This window comes from Protopterus annectens, chromosome 11.part0 (genome assembly GCF_019279795.1).
Source record: "Protopterus annectens isolate FY-2018-M chromosome 11.part0, PAN1.0, whole genome shotgun sequence".
In the NCBI taxonomy this organism is placed as follows: domain Eukaryota; kingdom Metazoa; phylum Chordata; order Ceratodontiformes; family Protopteridae; genus Protopterus; species Protopterus annectens.
The window spans coordinates 364,817,731-364,837,475 of NC_056745.1; positions in this window are offsets into that span (position 1 = coordinate 364,817,731).

A 19,745-nucleotide genomic window follows, 5' to 3' on the forward strand; every position below is an offset into this window, starting at 1 on the left:
TTAATCAATGATCTACACACAACCATCCCAAGAGCCACTTGCATCCAACATGCAGATGACTTACTGATACACTACCTCCTCTCCAACAATTATTGTCCCTAACCCAGACTACGTTCAGCACTATAGAAACCTGGCTAGCTAATCGCCACCTGCTTCTAAAGCCTAACAAAACCAAGCTGCTACTTTCTCCCCTAACCACAGGATTTCTCCACCCTTCAACATTAAATCTAACACCACCATTGTCTCCCCAGATGAGCACACTAAGCTTCTAGGTGTAATAATAAACAACCTTAAATTTGATACGCATGTAAATCACACTCGAGTCAAACAAAAAACTTGGCTCCCTGTACAGAACCAAACCTTTCCTCACCCCTCTTGCTAGGGCAGCTATTGCAAGATCCCACCTCCTCTCTACTCTTATTGTATGCCTCTTCTGTACTCACCAACCCATCTAAAAACAGACCTCAATAAATTATCAGGCTGTTACAATCACATAGCCAGACTCGCTACTGGCATGGCTTTTAGGACTCCTAATTGCCAGAACCTAAAAGCTTTAGGATGGCTAGAATTTCCTACCCTTCTGCAGTTCAACCAGCTTATAGTAGCACATAAAATACTCCAACCGGAAAACACCCCTGCCCTTAAAATTATTCTCAGCCCCCATAGTGCCCCACAGGCCACTACGATCCAATAAACTAATGATACTGATCCAAAATCTACCAACTCTGCAGGCGATGCTCTATTTGCCAACTCAACTGGTAAAATCTGGAATCTACCACCATTACCCAAGGAAACCTCACTACCCCCATTTAAAAGGGGACCTCAAAAACTACCTCGTATCACATTGTGAATTATGATATCTGCTTGTATCCTGTTTATATTTGGATACGTTTCCAGAGTTTAAAACTCAGTAAAAGAATCATGTATTTAACAGTGACCAGTTACAGGCCTGGTATTAATGTATAACCAGTGAAAATGTTATTTGCCACCACTATAACTTCTGTACACTACCACAATTTTTATTAGCAGCTGAAAGGGGGATATGTCTGAATTACTGCAAATCTACAGGTATCTATAAGCAATGTAATCACATCAGTGCACCCAAAAATGGTTCTTCTGTATAACTCAAGTCTGCTACCCAGTTAAAAAAGATTCTTCCAACTGTAACATGCACCAATGTAAAAATGCATTAAACTTGTGCTCCCCAAGAAAAAAGTGACCATTACATATTAGTAATGACATTGTTCCAGCAAACTCCATAAAGTACATCTAGATACAAATGTCATCTTATCCTCAAACCACATCCTGTATGCAGTAGCCAAAAATTAAATACACAAGCTGTATCCTTCAGACAGATGAACAGTGTTGGGTGGGAGCAATAAAAGCATTCAGCAATGCTGCTCCATTTTGTTCTGGTGTTCATTAAGCGGGGGAACTTAAGAATAGCTATATAAAAATTACATCACTAAAACTTGCACTGCAGTCAAAACTGAAAGTAGTTAAAAGGCATGTCCTACAGATGTGTTAGCAACTGAGGTCATTTAAAGTCTCAAAAATTATGCCTGTAAGTTCCACTCTAGTGTAATTTAGCACTATGTACAGAATGATGCTTACACTTGACATATGATAAACATACATATTCTCTACAATAAATCTTTTACCCAATGAGCTATAATAAAAATCTCATTCCACAATACACACTACAATTATGACACCATTTCCCTTGTTTTACTTCAAATGACCTCACAGTACAAACAATGGAAACACAGAACTAGCCCATTTAAGTGCTTACCACCATTCTTCCAAAGCTTGAGGCACTTAACGTTGTCAAACAGCAACATGAAATATTGCAACTATTTTTAACATTTTTGAGCAAACTTTTTGTTTAAACTAGCACACACATTAAAAGAACTAGTTACCTTAAACATACATGCCAGACGAAACTACCAATTCTGCAAAGGGGGATGTGAGTTGGGGCAGTCACAGATGCTTCGGGGGGGCACACTACAGCATTATGGTAATGTGAAAACTGCCCTATAAACAAATCTTTGCCGTTTTATGAACTACATACAAATACACAGACACTCCTGGCTTTAAAGCAACCTTGGAAATCTTGCCTCCCATCCTCACTGCTTTGCACGTGCTTCTCATCAATTGGATAATCTATCATCCTTAACCTTCCCCAACAAAATTACTCCTGCCATTGCTTGAATTCGTTATCAGATGCATTACAAACACCCAAGACACTTGTAGGCTTACACCAGGCTAACCACCTTAGCCTTTACAAGCTTAACTATGTAACCCAACCCAGTTTTGTCTGGGTGTTTCTTGGACATGTACATTGTGAGGTATGTTAGTAAAATGACAGCTAAGGAGTGGGTGCAAGTGTTAAGTCGGTTGGGGATTAGTTTGCTTACTGTTGACATCTGTCAATCAGAACGACAGGGAGCCAGATGGTGAGAGAATAACTAGTTTCCTCACCAATGATCAAGGTTTCACTTGCAGAGGGTCACAGATGAACTCTTTCATGAACATGGGGAGCTTTTATTCCATAGTACAGGGATCAAGCAAGACAAAACATGCTGGACAGATATAGGCAAATTTCAGGTCCCTTGGATCTAGTGTTTCTGGGGATGTTTATCTTGTGGATGTGCAAGAGATCTGTCAGAAGGACATTAAGACTAGTTATATACCTGACATACACTGCCTCTCCATTGTAGGAGACAGGTTACAGAGATGAGGCCTCAAGGCGATCTGTCCTTCTTTTAATAGTTACATATAACAAAAAAGCAGACTACTGAATACTGGCTTCCATCTTAATTAGTACCATTACTCTCCTTTCCTCAGTAAGGGATCTCTCATCTGTTAAAACACCTGCTTTACATAAAAGTGGAAAACCAAGAAAGTTACCTCTGCCACTGCCAATATACCAAATCCATGTCATTTTTTGCAAGTCACTATGAATCTTTAGTTAGTTATAGTCTATAACCATGCATTTGAAGATAACTACCTGCATCAGATCTACCCACATCTTGATGCATATTTACAAAGTTTTATTTTCCCCAACATGGAGTTTAAAACAGAATGTTTACTAAAACAGGCTTAGGTTGTTACTTAGTACTACTAAAATATAGGAGTAATACAAAATGTTTCTTAAATTACACCACCACTGTCCTTTCAGAACTTCAGCTTTAACTGCATATTCTGCTAACACTTCTATTACTTCATATCATTACTTGATCTTGTGTCATTTGACACAAGTGTAAGTTTTTAAGTTGGTCATGATGACCGAATTTTTGGTCGAAAACAAGAAAACAAAACACACTAAGCTTCCATTCTCCACTATATTTTGTGATACTTGTCAATAGCTAGGAAAAATAAAATCAAGAAATATGGGGTTGGCACATGTTGCTGCCTCGATGCATTATTCTTACTTGCGTACTCATACTTCAGCCTGTCTATATTACATAGCCAGAGATAAAAAAAGCAACACATATGTTAAAACACCCAGTAACAAATACATTTAAATTTTCTTGCTGTCTGAATTAAGCCACTTCAGATTTAAAACAAGAGAAGCGTCCACGAACACCTTTCTGCCAGGATCAGTCATTACGCCGATTTTCACTCGATACAAAAAAAACAAACTATTTCTGTTCACAATAAAGTTCAATCTACAAAGAATACCAACTACACCCAACATCAATATGCAGAGAGCACTAAAAAGTACACACGTAGCCTAAAAGAAGACGATATTAACTTCTTCACCCAACGCTATCCACCCCCCACATACAGACTAGGAGCCAATTAAATGTAAAATATACCCAAATACATAGATTTTTTTTATTTTGTTTCCAAATATCACCTATAAACAGTATACATTCTAAACAATTTTCTATTCAAACACTCGTAAAGATATACATTGCAAAAGTACATAAATAATTTGCTTTCAGCAAAGAAAATAGTTTAAAGTAACAGATTATTGTCGGCGTTTACAGCACGCTCAAACAGCGGTTATTCCGAATTACTAGACAAATATAAACGCATACAGCAATTAAATACTAGAACAGGTACCAACGGGAATGCTGCTCAAAACAAAAATCATTCCTAATATAGGTTCATCAAACAGCTACAATGTAGCAATTAACAGCTACAGTGAAGTGCGCAGGCATAACTGTACAGCAATTCATTTTCACCACAAATGCTTCACACTCGGTTGTACAAGCTTTACAGTAAGCAAGACTGCCGATCGGCAGCATTGCAGAAGTGTACACGAGTCAGCTGTCAGCAAAAAATGCTTTACACTAAAGCTACTGAAGTGTAGAGCAAGCAATGATCTCTACATCGATGCATTACAGTAAGGAAGACTGATGATTGGCAACTCTTCTGTGCCTATTGCATTACATGAAAACAGTTTTAATAAAGCATCGGCACATTGAAAAGCTTTGAACTTACTGGGGAAGTTATTGGCTCTGACAGTGCTTTGTTAGAAAAAATCGGAACCAATGCAGGGTTGTGTTTGTTTTTCCAAGGGAAGGAAAATAATGCTGGGAAAGGTCAGGAAGCAGTAGATTTAAAGAGCTGAGGATGGGAAGGGGGTGTGTATGCTGACGTCACATGAAGGGTGTTACTACCTAGCCAGACTGAGAGCGGGACGCTCCTGCAGCTAAAAAAACAAAATTAGAACAAAACTACTGGAAAAGGTGCAGAAAGAGAGACACAGATGCACTTCACTCCTCTTAAAGTATACATTGGTCGAATAAAATTATAAAGTGTTCTGGAGGCTGCATCTTTGACACTCTCCCTTTAAGTTTGAATAAAAATAGCCTCAGTAAGAAGCTGAGATCCCTCACAAAATCCTCCAAAGCTAGTTAGAAAAAGAAAATCACCACTGATTCTAAAGACAACCACAAAGCATTCTATAGCTATGTCAAGAATCTCAGTGTCAACACTCAGATCTGCTCTGAGTTACAGCACAATTGCACTAAATATACAGAACCAGCTGTATTGCCAACATCCTGGCAGATAGGTTCAGTGCTACCTTTACCTAGGGTTGCCACCTTTTCAAATGGCCAAAGTGGGACATTTTCAGGACACACATCAGATTTTACAGGCCGACACATACCCACGGTCAATACAAAGGATAGAACTTAACTTGTTTTCCTAAATAAAAGGTTATTCTTGTAGCAGTTTAGTTCCTTATTATGTTTCTTGTAACATTTAGGTATTTTAGATACAGAAATAACTATTTTATGCAACTATTACATAAAATATGGGACATAATTATGTCCTACAATCTCAGGACATTTGCCCTTTTTAATATTTTTTGTCAGCACACAACTGCCCAAAGAGGGACTGTCCCTCTCAAAGTGGGACAGGTGGTAACCCTACCTTTACCCCTCTCTCATCCCCTAAAGGGCCCATCTCTATACCGAAAGAATGCAAAATTCCTGTAATCACAGCTGCACAGGTAAAAAAACACAGTCTCCAAAGCCAAGAACACAGCATCCATGGGACCTGACAACATCCCAGGCTGCGTTCTACATGAATTACAGAACGAACTGGCACCCCACCTAAGTACCATGTTCAATCATAGCCTCACCTGAGGCTTTGTGCCCACTGAATAGCACACAGCAATGGTTATCCCACTCCACAAAGGAGAAGCCACCATGGACCCCGGGAACTACCACCCCATTAGCCTGATGAGCCTGGTCTGGAAGGCTATGGAACATATCATCATAGAACTTATAAACAATGACATTGGTTAACTCCAAACTCTGGACCCTACCCAGTTCAGGCAAAAGGCAGGTCATGTCTACTAAACCTGATAGACTTCTTTAAAGCAGTCACCAAAGCAGTAGATGAGGGTAAGGTGGTTCACACAGCCTATCTAGATCTCTCCAAGGCTTTTGACACCATCCCCCACTCTGGAATTATAGATAAACTTACTAAACTAGGTATAAATCCCTATGTCACAAGATGGGTTGCCAACTGGTTCACTGACAAAACCCACACTGTGAAAGTAGCAGACTCTAAATCCAACTTCAGACCAGTGACAAGTGGAGTACCACAGAGTTCAGTCCTAGGTCCTCTCCTGTTTGGTATCAACTTCTCTGAAGTACAGGCTAACACAGAAGGTCTTTGGCTAACAAAGTTTGCAGATGACTACAAACTAGGAGCCATAATCAAAACTCCTAACTATGTGGACATCCTACAAAAGGGCCTCACTGAGACAGATGCCAGGTGTCAAAGCCATGGCCTCAAGCTCAATGCCAAAAAGTGCATTGTCATCCCTTTTGGTAAAAACTCTGTACCCATGAACAACCACATAGGCAGTAGTCTTCTTAACACCGAAAGTGTGATAAGAGACCTTGGGACACAGGTGGTCAGTAGTCTCTCCTTTGATAATCACATCGCCACAGTAGTCAGGAAATCCTTCTACGTGGCACACCTCATCACAAAAGGTTTCTCATCCAGGAAAAAAGAGGTAATTGTTCCTCTCTACTCATCACTCATTAGACCCATTTTAGAGTACAATGCCCCTTTGGGAATGTACCTCACAAGACATCTACAACAACTGGAAAGGCCACAGAAATACCTCACAAAGAGGATTATCGGCCTCAAAAAGATGCCCTATGCAGACCGGCTCAATAAACTCCAGCTTTACTCTGTCACATATTGCCTACTCAGAGGTGATCTCTGGATAACATACAAAGCTATGTCAAACACAGAGCTGTTGGACATGCTCCACCTAAAGAAATCCCAATCCCTCTGAGCTACACGCCCTAGGGACCTAAACCTTGTCATCACAATGAACAGAACATGCCGGAGGGATAGATTCCTGTCCCAGAGACTTCCCATACTCTGGAACAAACTACCTATCTATATCAAACAAAGCTCCTCATTAGCACTCTTCAAGAAAAATCTTGATGATAGGATGGGAGATAGGAAATTCATCCCGGGGATCACTTTTGTGGCTCTGCTTGACAGGGGCACAGGAAAATAATTTTCTTGGGTGGCAAAAACCAGGGTACCGTTTGGCTAAGCTTACATAGGCCCTAGGGCCAATCGCCTAGTACCTACCTATGAACCTAATAATAAAGGTATTCCTCACATGAAACAGTTACCATTGAGCATAAGTGTTCTTAGACCTCACTGCAAGTGAAGATATCTGTTACAATATAATATTACTGCTAAATTTACAGACTCAGCCAATCAGCAAAATCAGGGGATGGAGGTTGGCATAATGGTTAAGGTTACTACCTCACAGATGAAAGAAGAGTTGAGGGTTGGCATAATGGCTAAGGTGTTTCCCTGACAGACAGAAGATACACAGTATGATTCTTCAGAAGCATGGCAAGGCTTAAAAAGGCCCTCCTGGGTTCATAAGCCCAGTAATCATATATAAAGTACAAATGTTTCAGAGGTTAAGCAATGGTATGTCATTCAGAATTGTCATAGAAATATGATTCATGCTTGAACTGAATGTGTGCTACTATAACTGAAAAAGGTGACACATTATCGGCTAACCATCCTGCAGAGTGTGTTCCTATAAGTAACCAGTAAAGCACCATAACTTTTTTAAAACAGATTTTACGCTACCCATCTTTAGAACCACCCCAAAAACTGCTAGTTCCTGTAACTGCCAAGTGGTGTCAATGAAAGTGGTACATTGTATCTGGATGGATATATATATATATATATATATATATATATATATATATATATATATATATATATATATATAAATAATCCAGAGCAGTCAGTCCAACAGGCTTATATACTAAAGCGTAAACGTGATGTAAGGCTCGTTGACTTACTTTTTGCCAACATGAGTAAATAATGTACTGTTTCTTCACGAGCTGCATGTTTCTTTCTTTAATCACATTAAATAAATCATAGGATCGAATCTGTGCATTGTTAGCAAAAAGAAATAAGTGACAGGAAGCATATATGTAGAAGCACCTTTTTCATACTGTTAATTCAAGCCATTTTGCCTGTATATTTCATAAAACATGACAGAGATAAAAGACATTTATGTCTATATATTTCATAAAACATCACAGGTATAGAAGACATTTAATTTATTTATGTTTGTGACCAAGGTAGTGAGCTGATCATAATAGATTAATATACCCATTGTCATGGAATGTTACTTAATCTACTAAGTAAAAACATGTACTTTGTGTGAAAAAAAAAATACCAGTTGAATGCAACCTGTGAAAATATACAAAGATATACATTGCATAAATAGGGAAGGCACATAATGCTAAATCTAGGGCTCGGCTTCTCAGAAATATTTTAAACTAGACCACTTGGAAAAACATGGTAAATTATAAAGTGCTGAATAATAAATTAATAAAACACACAACACAAAAGCATTCTTATAAGTGTGGAATTGTCTGTAATCTTGTGACCTTTGTATGACATTTGAGAGCCTGCGGTGAAGGGGTGGTCATTTCCTTCAGTTTTACACATCCCAAAGAACTTGTGACCTTCCTTAACAGCCATTTAATGACAGGTTTAATCTTATTGCTGCCAAATTGTCAGTACTGCCCAGCCCATTATGTTACACTGAGGTCTGTCAAGGTGCTAATCAGGATAGTTGGGGGAGGGAGGAGACAGCTTCATTTGAAACTTCATGAAAATTCCCAAGAAGTCCAGGTGCTGTCAGGAATGGAGGCTGGGATGTAGGAATATTTCCTTGCAGTTATTGACACACAGTCTGCTAAGCTTACATAATTAGCCACATGGTACAATAACAATTAATAAATGCACCTTTGTCATATTTCATATGTAATCCTCCTCCCCTTCTGCTTTCTCTCTCTCTCTCATCCCTGCTCTGGATAAAGCACTCCTCTATCACTATAAAACTGAACTGAATGTCAATAATGCGGGTTCTACCATCCTTAGGGTTAGTAATCATTAGTCTATTTACTTTTGTTAACTTGTCGCTGTTAGACAGTTTAGTACTGTATTACATCTAGTGTATTTTAATGTTTAAATTTATTACTAATTAGGGTTACCACCTGTCCCACTTTACGAGGGACACTCCCTCTTTGGGCAGTTGTGTCCTGCAAAGAAATCAAAAATATGGCAAATGTCCTGAGATTTTAGGACAAACATATTTACTATAGTTTATGTAATAATTGTATAAAACAGTTATTCTGTATCTGAAACACCTAAATGTAATAAGAAACAGACTTGTTGTGTCTTTCGGCTTTTCCCGGTTAGGGGTCGCCACAGTGGAACTCTGGTCTGCTAATGATTGGCAGTAGATTTTTATGTGCCAAGTTGCCAGCCCTGACACACAACCTTCAACGAAGGTATGCCCATTCATGCATGTCTCCACACAGAAGATGCTTTAGCTGAGAATCGAACAGGACAATGTCTTACTGTGAGGCAACAACACTACCGCAGCACCACAACCACCACCACAGTTATAGTAAGAAACAGACTAAGCAATTAAAATCCTACAAGAATAAGCTTTTATGTAGGCCAAAAAGTGAAGTTCTGTCCTTTGTACTGGCCGTGGGTATGTTTTGCTCTGCAAAATCTGATGTTTGTACCAAAAATGTCCCACTTTGGGTATTTGAAAAGGTGGCAACCCTAATTACTAATTACATAGTTGTACCAGTTGCGCTCCTATACTATATTGGATACTTATCATCACAATTACTGTATACATACCTTTGGCTTTATTGTATACCACTTATCATCTGCATGTCCTCCCCACGGTTGGGTGGGCATTCGAAAGACATGCATAAATGAGCGTGCCTTCGTTGAAGGTTGAACGTCAAGCTGGCTCCTCGGTGTTCTTGAAAATCTACTGCCAATCATTAGTGGACCGGAGTTCTGATGTGGCGACCCCTTGCCGGGAAAAAGCCGAAAGACAACAACAACATATCATATACATTCTGTGGAGCTTTTCTCCCCGGGCCTCTGCTGAAAAAGGTCCTGTGTCCAGTCAGAATTTCCCAGTAAACAAATGTAAAAAAATAAAAATAAATAAATAACATATTACATATGTTACATACACGTGCATTTTATCAAAAGTTATTGCTTAGTATGACAGGCTCTTCTCAGTGATACAGCAGATGTCATAAATTACATACTGTTTATTTATTTATTTACTTATTTATTTGTCTGTTTATTGCATTTGTTTACTAGGGTGGCCACGGTGGTGCAGTGGTTAGCGTTGTTGCCTCACAGCAAAAAGTTCTTCAGTTCGATCCTCGGCTGTGGTGCCTTCTGTCTGGACATAGCCGGCCTTAGGCATAGGCCAACTAGGCAGTCGCCTAGGGCACCGGTCTAGCAGGGGTGCTTTTCCATTATTTATATGGTGTAGGTAGACCAGGATGGGGGCACCAGTTAGTGTGGTGGGGGGCACCGTGGAGCCCTTTTGCCTAGGGCACCAGTTCACCTAGGGCCGTTCCTGGAGTCTGCATGTCCTCCCTGTGGTCACATGGGTTTCCTCTGGGTGCTCCAGTTTCATCCCAAAGACATGCTGTAGGTGGATTAGACACTCTAAATTGGCCCTAGGTGTGTGTGTGCCTTCTGTGGAAGGTTGGGCACCGGGGTGGCAACTCGACACTGTAAAACTCTACTGCCAATCATGAGCAGACAGGTGATCTGCTGTGGCAAACCCTAACCGGGAAAAGCCAGAGGAAGACACTGCATTTGTTTACTGGGATGGGCTGAATGGGTCGATAAGCTGCCCCTTTTTCATTGGAGACCCAGGGGGGAAAGCTCCATATAATACACAACACAGTAATCTGTATAATACTACAAAAATTCATAAAATGTAAAAAATAATAATACACAAAGACAATATGAAGTAGTTACTGATGGAGAAAAAATAAGTAAGGGTTTGACACAGAAATGGAAATAATTCACAGTAGAGGTAATTATAGCCCAATGTTACATTTGAGAGCAAGATAGCTGAAATATTTACATCTGCTGGATATTTGTAACGTTAATGCAATGGTTTACAGCTAGAATCTGTTTTGTGCTTTGAAATAACTGGACAAAAATAATGTATGAGATTTTTAAAGTACCAAAGGAGTATTGTCAAGTGGAGGTTATGGAAGGATTTATGCAGCTATCACTTTAAATCATTTTCTTTTGCATTTATTAATTTCCTTATTTGTTGTTCCATAGGTTAGTCTTAAATCTCAATGGATATTGTACACATCACATTCATTTTCACAAGCAAAGGGCTCAGAGATGTGCTACTTATTTATTTATATTTATATAATACTACAAAAATTCATCCAGGTGCAACTAACCATAGGCAAAACTGCTCTACAAATTGTAGCATGCTACAGGCCACCCTCTCAAACTCAGGAACCCCACACAGCCTTCCTGAAGACACTGGAGGGTATAAATGTATCTCCAAACACCATCATATTGGGTGACTTCAACTACCCGAATATAGACTGGGAACATTACTCAAGCCCTAACTTTCTAGCCCAACGGTTCCTGGAGTTCATAAATTCAAATGCCATGGAACAGCTAGTCACTGTTCCCACGAGAGGAGAAAATATACTAGATCTCATTGTCACAAACATGGGGACAAAATGCTCCACACCGGAAGTATATCCCTCATTGGTGAGATCTGATCATAAACTAATCTCACTGGAAATCCACATCCCGCCCCACCCCAAGCAAAAGACCATAGTGAAGAACTTCTCTAAAGCAAACTTCACACTACTCAAGACTGGTGTGGTATCCTTCAAGGCCCCTGAGCCAGAGGAAACCACAACCCAAGCTGCGGAAGCCCTTACAAATGCCTTCTATGAACACCTCCAGGACTGCATGGATCAGGCAATCCCAAATAAAACCAAGACTCTTTCCACAAAGGGCAAACGTCCAGTCTGGTGGACCCCAGCCATTAACAAACTTTACAATAAGAGGAGAAAGCTATTACATGATAGAACAAAATCCATAAAAGGGAAGTCACCCCTGATCATTATTAGTAAAAAGTACGAGCACTCATAAAATCAACTAAGGCCAATTTTGAGAGACAAATTGCCATGGATTCAAAGGACAATCATAAGGCCTTTTTCAGCTATGTTAGGAACCTGGGTGGAAACTCCCAGATATGCTCAGAATTAGTCCAAAATGATACAAAATCACTGACCCCACAGACATTGCCAACATACTGGCAGACAGGTTCAGTGCAAACTTCACCCCTCCCCTAAAGGAGAGATAACTATCCCAGCCGAGTGTAGCCTCCCGGACATCTCAAATGCACAGGTGAAAGCTGCTCTAAAGCTAAAAACACAGCATCAATGGGACCGGATGGTGTCCCCAGCTGTGTGCTACACGAGCTAAATGAGGAATTAAACCCGCACATAAGGCAGCTGTTTAATCTCAGCCTTACCACAGGATACGTGCCCAAGGAGTGGCGTACGGCAACTGTGGTCCCACTCCACAAAGGCGGTGCCTCTACGGACCCTGGTAATTACCGCCCCATAAGCTTAACAAGTCTAGTCTGCAAAGCTATGGAGGGGATCATAATGGAGCTCATAAACAAAGATATAGGGGACTTGCAGACATTGGACCTGACCCAGTTTGGCTTTGTCAAGGGAAGATCATGCCTTTTGAACTTGGTTGACTTCTTCGAAACAGTCACCAGGGCCATTGATGAGGGAAAGGCAGTCCATACAGCCTACCTTGACCTTGCAAAGGCTTTCGACACAATACCCCACTCGGGTATTGTAGAAAACTTACCAGCTTAAATGTAAACCCATATGTCACAAGATGGGTTGCAAACTGGCTTAAGGACAGAACCCACAGGGTTAGAGTTGCTGGCGCTGTGTCAGACTCCAAGCCGGTCACAAGTGGTGTCCCACAGGGCTCGGTCCTTGGCCCCCTATTGTTTGGCATCTACTTCTCAGAAGTACAGGCCAACATGGGAGGACTTTGGCTGACAAAGTTTGCAGACGACTGCAAACTGGGCGCCATAGTGGAAAGTGCATCGACACGGATATCCTTCAGAAGGGACTCATGGAAACAGATAGCTGGTGCCAGAGCCATGGCCTGAAGTTAAACGCCAAAAATGTATAGTCATACCCTTCGGGAAAAACAAGGTAACCCCAAGCTACCATATAGGTGGCAATCCACTAAGCACAGAAGAGGTTATCAGGGACCTGGGGACCCAGGTTGACAGTGGCCTTTCTTTGACACTCACATTGCTAAAGTGGTTAGAAAGACCTTCTACATTGCCCACCTGATCATGAAGGGATTCACATCCAGATCTAGTGAGGTCATTGTTCCCCTGTACTCTTCACTTATCAGACCAATGATCGCGTACAATGCCCCATTCGGGATGTATCTCACCCGACATCTGCAGCAATTGGAGAGACCCCAAAAGTTCCTCACCAAAAGGATAAAGGGACTCCAAAATCTGTCATATGCTGCCAGATTGAAGAAACTCCAGCTCTATTCAGTCGCATACCATCTGCTCAGAGGTGACATGTGCCTGACATACAAGGCCATGTCCAACCCGGAATTAATGGACATGCTCCACCTCAAAAAATCCAAATCCACCAAAACCACTAGAGCAAGCGACTTAAACCTTAGCACGGATATAAATAGGATGTGCTGGAGGGATAGATTTATCACTCAGAGACTCCCTATGCTGTGGAATAAAATCCCGGTCCATGTGAGGCAGAGCACCTCGCTGACTCTGTTCAAGAGAAATCTAGACCTGTGGATGGGAGATCGTAGGTTTACCCCAGGAATCATCTCTGTGTCACTGCTGGACAGAGGCACAACAAACTAATGGGCACAGTATTTTTTCATATAAGGGGTGGCGTAAGCCACAATAATTTGGGCTAGGCTTATAAATGCCTTAGGGCAGATAGCCTAGTATAAACCTATGAACCTATGAACCTATGAACCTATGAACCTACTGCAGTTGGCCCTGCATATACAGAAATATATACTCCTTGGCGAACAGAGAAGCAGAAGGAAGTATGTTACTAAGAGTGCTGAGTACTCTATACAGTAATATTATCTGACATTATTCCCCCAGTCATTCAGTCTTTGATATCTGCTTTATCATATTTGGGGATGGGAGAGAGCACGACGAGCCTATCATAGCCAGCAACAGGTAGAAGGCAGAAAATCAATAGCGCATGAGATGCCAGTCTATCTTAGAATGGACACACACACACACACACACACACACACACACACACACACACACACCACCACCACCACCACCACCACCACCACCACACTCAGAGGCAATATTGAGGGCTGTCAACTCGTGTAGTGGCACGTATTTAAAATATGGTGGGAAAACAGAGGCCCTGAAAAAAGTCCATGAGGACATAGGAAGGATATTCAGACTCTGGACTGAAGATACCATGACATGAAACTGAAAAGAACCAAATTCTGTAAACAGCCATTCCAACCACTGCATCAGTGTGCTGCCCCTCCTTCTTTACAAAGTTATATGACAAAGCGTATCTAATCTTGCGCTAGTAATTCACTGCTGCCGCTGCTAAATATATCAGTTTTTTTTTGCTTTTTTTTTTAACTTCAGCAATTGCTTTTTGACACTTCGTAAATCAAATCAGTCATCTTAATAGTTTGGAAATCTGCCTTTCTCATCACAAGGGATGGTAATCCAACCTCTATTAGTAGTTTTTCATCATCTGCTCCCCAAAATCTACCATAAGTCAAAACATCCTCCTTTCGGGGCATTTAGGCACTTGGAAACTGATGAGCTTAAATTTTCTTAATGCAAAACAAAACAAAACAAAAAATCCATGAGGAGTCATTGCACTGCCTCATAACAGGCTTAATCATCACAGTTTTACCTCCCATTTTGCATTTCTGTTCTACTGGGGATCCATCAGTGATAAGCAGGATATCTGTTTATTGCCTTTTTTGTGTGTTGCTAGAACATGCAGTTGTATTCATCCTCCACTAGGAAGCAGTCTAAGGCCTAGAGATGTCCATATTTTTACACCAACTAGGAATCATCAGAGATGCTGACCGAGTCCCATACCTCTCAACTGTCCAGATTTTCACAGAATTCCCAGTTATTTTTCCTCATATTTTGGTCTGTTTCTCATAAAATATGTAGTTTTCTGGATTTTTATGGTAAATCAGTGAGGACTGATTTCACAAAATAATGACAGGCATTTGAGTTTCAAACTTCATATCCTTCAGAAAATGCATGGTAATATAAGACCTTTTATTCTAGCAATCTTCCATGTTTATGAGAGTAATATTTACAATTTGTCCCTATTTGGGGGCTTTGTCCCCCCATTATGTCTGGCTTTGTCCAGAGTTTTTGTGCTAAGAAGTTGAGAGATATGATGCTGCCCTCCTGGCCAGCCTTATAACAGCCCAGGTCATTTTGAACCTGATCATCCAGAACTACAGAACTCTACCCTGCTTCTATACAACAAGCCATCTGGGCTCTCATATGTATCCCATCTTTCACTTTTAACGTACATGTACTAAACTACATAAAATCAGCTGGTGCCAAACTTACTATAACATACGTTAGCTTCCTTATTCCCTTCCCCGTGGCAGGCAAATGCCTCTGGTACCTTTCTACTTTATTGAACTACAGGCTGTACTCTTGTAATAAGTTATGCCAAAACTACCTCTTTACATGGGAAGACAGTATCTGCCACATTAGCTAACCCTCATCTGACAAGCACACGTCTCTTTATGGTGTCTGTGGATGACTTTCCCCACCTGCTTCCAGCTCAAGTGACATTGCCTTCCTGAATGCAGGTATTGTTTATCCTGATTCACCGTTATCCTGCCTTTTTTCCTATGTCTTTCATGCAACGTGTGGCCTGACATCCATGTTAACCCTCAATTGCTTTTTCTCTCTCTCAGAATGAAATCTGGTACTACTGAGTTACATTTTAAATGAAGCAAGAGGTGCTCCCACCCCTCATATATTTTCAATAATCCGCTGAAATCCTGTTTCCATCATGTTTCAAGATCAACCTATGTTACGCTATCCTGCCATCACTATTCTATATGTTGTCTTTACCTGCCTGTTCATTCTTTCACCTTCTCTCTTGCTACGCTCTGTCAGTCATTACCTACCTCATTCTGCACCCAACACTTCCCAGTGCTTTTTCCTTGATGTCTTGTTCTTCTGTTGCTCCCCCCCACACACTCCTGCCTCACCTGTTCTTAGGATATTGTTGCAATACTGAAAGAATCACACATTGAATATTGTCAACTAAAAGTGATCCTCCCCAGTTTTAATTCCTATCACTTTTCCACCACTGCACTGTTTTGTCATGCAGCCTTGTCTGAGCTAGCACGACAACTGTCCCCCTTTATTACCACAGCTATCATTTTAGGATAACACTAACTTTTGTTTAGAAATCATCTCTTGTGCCACTTAAACATAATGTGTGTTTTTCCAGTGTTTGTTTTCTACTCATAGAGTCTGCTATTTATATAAATTACCCTGCCATGTTTAGTATACAGTGTATTTTCTGCTGTTTCTAGATTGGTACTAAACTCATTTGTTTACAACATTGTCTGAAATTCTTTCCGCATCATTTTCTTTTAATTACATATTATCTCTCGATGGCAATCCATAACCTGTTCTTCCTCAAGCTGATGATGCAGTAAAGAACTAGGATTAATGTGTGTGTGTGTGTGTGTGTGTGTGTGTGTGTGTGTGTGTGTGTGTGTATATTTTAATTTTATACATTTGTTAACCATGTAAACTGACTGGACACATGTCCCTTTTCAGGGGCAAACCGGTGGCAATGTTTGGTCAAGTGAGTTGCTCAGATTCACGCGGTAGACATATGGATGCAGAGGGACACAAACTCTGTACCCTCCCTTGGCTATAGGAAGTTGGATTCAGAGCAGCTACAGTTCTAATTGGTAGTTAGGTACTTTCTATAAATTGTTTAAGATATGTGTGTTTGTTACTTGCTGTTAGGGATAGTATGTCAAAATTTAGCTACAGCTGCAAAAAGCAGAAATTATCAACCAATGTAAAAACTCAAGATAATACTTTAATTCTGAGCCCTTGCATATGCTATGACACAGAAGAGAATCAGACAGCACAAACAGATACCAAAAAAATAAGTTAAGGAGCCATAGTTTAGCACATTCAGACACTAGGAAAAGCTCAGGTGAAAAGATCTCCATAAAAAGCACCACACAACGGAGAAGAACAAGGCAAAAGATTCTCCAAATAAATAGTAAAATAATGGTATTCAACCCTTCCAGATAGATTGTCAATATCTTTCCAAAATATTGTCTGAAGAATTATCCAATGAAAATTCAAATGTATAAATGCTTAGACAAGTATTATTCAAAAATTGTGGATGCATAAACAAGTACAACAAAGTGGCAGTGCTATAAACTATAGGATGTGAACTACAAAGCAGGTACATCCAGGACCAAATACTGAGCTGATGTTAAACTCCAAGTCATGGAACACAAAGCTGCAGTGCTACAGGCTGCAAGCTGTGAACAAGAAAGCAGTCTCTTCCACAGAAAGCTGCCGAAAAACTAAACGAAAAGGTCAAATAAAACAACAGCAATAATAATAATAATAATAATAATAACAATAATGGAAGTAACACTGTAATCCATAGCATGGCAACACCTGTAGTATCAGTAAATCATTACTGTAAATTTCAAAAACTCCACCAAACATAAAAGCCAAAGGAAAGCATAAAATGCAATAGTGATACAACGGCAGTGCCAGGAAAGCACTTCAGTTCTGGAAGTATAATGCTTAAGTGTTGGGATGCCAGCATCCTGATATGCAGTACTGCAGATTAATGGAGTTTGGAAAGTCAGTAGTGAGTGATCCAACGATACCGAACTAACAGAACAATAGCAAAGGTTCATAGGTTCATGGCCGTTTACTAGACTAACGGCCACAAGGGCCTTTTTAAGCCTAGCCCTGCATCCCAAATCTCTGACAAGTTCTGATACCCTTGAAAAGTGTAAGCATGATCCTGGGAAATTAACAATTTACAGGTTACCTGTGTCCATTAGAGACATAGGTGCCAAACCAGGGATGAATTTCCAGCAACAAACTAACCCAGCTTTAGTCAAATATGGAAGAAAATACCTGAATAAAAATAAAGATAACTTTAAGTGTTTTCATTAAGGGATCATCAGCATAATACACAATGTATTCACACAAACAAGGTTGCATTATGTTAACAGTTCATTTCAATTCATCACAAATTCTTACAGATCCTTCATTCTTTAGAACTGTCACAGTGGTGGTTTGGTAGTTTTCATTTCCATCCACTTTAATCCAACGTGCAGCATTGTGTGATTAGCATCTTCCACGTTACATGACAGAATACATGTGTTTCATGTTTATTTATTATGAATACAGGTGATTAAGGCTATAAGCTCTCAAGAGCTGATTCCTGTAGTCCAGAGTTTGATTCCCTCGGCCTTCATTTGCCTAGTGTGTGACTCAGTAAGTCACTTAACCACATGCTGCTCTGAGGCAGTTAGAAAATTGGGATGGGCTCCTCAGTGGTCTCTTTGACAGCATGCCACTTACAAATCTATGTATTTTTTTGTATGAACATTGGGATGATATTAGAAACTCCACACAGATAGGGCTTTAGGTTTTGACTGAACCCTGGAGACAGAGTTCTTACCACTCTCCCACCATATTAACTTTCCTGCAACACTGTGTCCTTTTTTAATTGTTAATGGTCCTGTATTTCCAGAAAGATAATTTCTTATTGCAGCAGTGGCAGTTGTGATAACTTTTTTGTTGATATCAGTTGCCAGTATTAATATGAAATACATGGATTTTAGTTCACACACATTACTGTGAATGTGTTTTATATATGTCCAGTTCTGCGGACATCAGCAAGCCATCTGTCCATTTGACATATATTTTACATTTGGTTAAATGTATGTCTGTGTGACTTCTAGCACCCTGTTTGCTTTGCACATGCATTTGCATTGTGTCAACTTACCGTGGCCTGCTTTACCCTGATGTGTGCCCAGGTTGTCCACCTCCCTCCCACCTTAATGTTTCCTTATTATTTTTGGAGTTAGGTTTGCCTTTGTTAAAACTACTCTTTGTTGCCATTTATTAATCTGTCACAGTGAATATGTGCCACATGGTTACCCATTGTACAATGCAGGACATGTGCTCACAAGTTGCTAGATAATGCTTGCAATATGTCCTTGTTCTCATTATACTTGTAAACCAAAGAGTAAAAAGGTCACACAGACAAACTAATTAATAAAAACTACAAGAAAAACCTAGCCAATCTAGAGTTTTCACTGTGTGATACCTTAAACCTCCTGTAAGAGATGTCCATGGGATATATACAAATGACTCCTTAAGGACATCAAGTGTTTCAGCAATATGGCTTATGAATGTCCATGACTTTTTGCATTTTCTTTTTAAGTCTTTGTGGATATATTCAGACCAATAAAGTCAAATCTCACTAGCTTGGACAGGTTTTTCTTGTAGTTGTTACTGATTGGTTTGTCTATGTGACCTTTTTACTCTTTGATTTGGATGTTAGTTGGGATATTTTACAGATATCTTAATGGTTATGGACATCAGCTAGGTTATAGACCCTAATGGTTATGGACATCAGCTGGGTTATAGACCCTAATGGTTATGGACATCAGCTGGGTTATAGACCCTAATGGTTATGGACATCAGCTGGGTTATAGACCCTAATGGTTATGGACATCAGCTGGGTTATAGACCCCGTGTTTCTAAAGCATTGCCA